We start from the raw sequence: 2,920 nt of genomic DNA on the forward strand, positions 1-2,920 counted from the left end.
GGTAGAACAGGTCATACTTTCCTGTTCAAATCAAGAACAAATGTACTGAACACCTGAGTCCTGGTGTGATTACAGGGCACAATGTAGAAGCTTGGCAAAATATGATAACAAAACAAATCCCTTTAATTTGGTCATATAAATTATATAATTGAAATATAAGTACAGTTTAAATTCTTAGACAGTGCATCATCACAACTACGAATAGGTTGTTAAAGGGTTAAATACACGGACACGGGACCATTTCCCATTGTCAATATGCAATCCATTTGAATTTAGTGAAACTGTCATTTATTTTAAAGCTAATGAATGCCAGTCTGAGGTAGAAGGACACCGGCTTGATTATTTGTTATAAATTGTATTTACTAATCCATTAGTACATAATGCTAAAATGCATTTTGAAATCAACTTTGCAGATTTGTCCTTGGATGTCCTCACTCATCACTGTATAATGTATAATGCACTTAATTGGCCATCTCTAAGTAGTAGAAGACACCCTCACTGGCTTCAACTTATATTTAAATGTATTTATTTCAATTATCCTCCTTATTTAAAACAGTATCTTGTATCTTGTACCTTATACCTCAAACTATGAAGTTCGCCACTCTACTCAACTCTACTTCTCTGTCCCGCGAGTTTAAAAAAATCAATTGGCAAAAGAGCTTTTAAGTTTAAGGCTCCAGCAGATTGGAATAATCTATCTGTGGAAATAAGATCAATTTATTTACTTGGTTTGTTTAAACATGCCCTGTCTGCTCACTTTAAGATAAACTGCCTTTGTTATTAAAGATGCAGACAATCCTTAAACGTACTGTCCATACCTAATGTTTATATTTGACTGTAGTTGAAATTCACTCATACTCTGTTTACTGTTTACTTCTCTGTTGTTATGTAATGATTGTGTTATATGTTGGGACCCCCTTGAAAACGTTCTTATAATAAACACATTTTGAACTTCTCAGTATCCATCCAGGAGTGGCATCATTAGGACTTTATGACTCTAAATTAATGTGAGCATTATGGATTTATTAACAGGGTTTTCACAGCCTGCGTAAAAGTTAGTTCCACCAAGTTTGGGATTTTAGACATCAGGGAAATGTTATTAATTTTTTTAATGTTTTTTTTATTTTGAAATTAATTAATTTGTTTGTTTTTTGGTTTTGTTTAAAGTTCTATGCAATGTTTCCTCAGGTTTATACAGTGTGGAACAAAATGATCCAACTAAATATTAACGATAATAAAGTATTCATGTATTGTAAACTGTGGTGCATTTCACCTTTATTTAGTATTCAAAATAGTTTTACAATTACTACAAGACCCTGTATTTTTGGTCTTTGTCAAGTTTGTCTAAAAGAACTAGACCAGAACTGAAAATCAGGCAACTTTCAAAATAAAACATTTAAATTAACATAAAGTTAGACAAAATGTGATTGTATGACAAATCAAGAGACTCTCTACATTTCCTTCTGAAATATATTTAACTTTGGTTCTTTGCAGAAATACAGTAGGCTGGTATACATTTTAACCAATATGGTAAACTGGCCTAAATAGCTGCTAATCAGGGATGTGCACATACATTTGAAGGGGCAATTGTTATACCACTTTTGTTTAACTTTAGTTATGATTTGGCACCATAAATATTTATGTATATGTATATATATTAGGGCTGTCAAAATTAATGTAATAACAACTTCATGCAAATTCCTTTTAATGGCACTCGTTTTTTTGACGCTTGATTAACAGATGCACTTTTGAGGATTCGGGACTCAAACCCCACTCTCCCGGGTGAAAGTCCTGCGTTTGTTTGATCTATCCACCACCTCAACCTGCCTCCTGATGAAGATATAGCTCAGCCAGTCCTCCAAACCACAGGATAGTCTCTTTAATATTAATCGTCTCTCTTTCTGTGTTGAAGGTCACATGACACAAAGTGCAGTTACCTGTGATGTTAGTCTGTACATGTGTTACACTTTAAAATACTTTAATAATCTCCACTGAGCAGCATGCAGACTTAAACCAATTTAAAGTGATATGTAAATATATATATATTTTTAAATTTAGAAATTCGCAAGTTGAAATCGATGTTGGAAATTCGCAAGTTGATAGTGACTCAAACAAATGAAACCACATCCATTCATCACAAATATTTCCTGTGTGGTGTACCTTAGGCGTAGCCTGATGTCGTCATACGTTGATTACGTTACTGTTGATCATCTGTCCATCATTGTATAAAGCCCGCCCTGACAATTTGATTGGTCTGAACAGCTGTGGTTCGCATAGTCGCTCCACAACTAAAGTCCAGACCGAACTTCCCGACCTCAAATGTTGTGGGTGGGGCTAAGTTCGGCTGGCATCCAGGCTACCTCAGGGGGGCTTGCTTCGAACCAAGTCCCCTGGTCCCCAGTCAGCGTCCTTCACCACTGGACCATCTCCTGGGATGAGAAACAGGGTTTACGCACAGTTTGTCTTTTCCTTCTGTTGCCCTTTAAAACCTCTTAATACCCTCTTAAAACATCTTAAACACTTAAGAGATAACCAAAACCCTTTGATATATTGTAAAACATTGGCAAGATGGTTGCCTTTTTTCTAGGTTAAATCAATAGCCCCTCCAAATGGGTAGGCCTATGCATGTCCCTGCCTGTGTACGTCCCTGCTGCTAATAGAAACACAACTTTGTGGCAGTATTTGTGCAAAGGATATATCATGCAAGTAACATTGGCATCATTTAATAATTTTCTGAAACTAATGTAGATTTCTTAAGTTGCATACTTTATCGGAAGATACGTTTTTTGCACACACACCCAACAGAACAAATGTACAGTAAAGCCTGCTGAAATATCAAACTATTATTTTGAAAGTAATTATCGGATGTACTATGTCTCACTTACTGTACCTTAACGCGACTTGACGCTATGATTTTGTG

Source organism: Sander vitreus, chromosome 21 (genome assembly GCF_031162955.1).
Source record: "Sander vitreus isolate 19-12246 chromosome 21, sanVit1, whole genome shotgun sequence".
In the NCBI taxonomy this organism is placed as follows: Eukaryota; Metazoa; Chordata; class Actinopteri; order Perciformes; family Percidae; genus Sander; species Sander vitreus.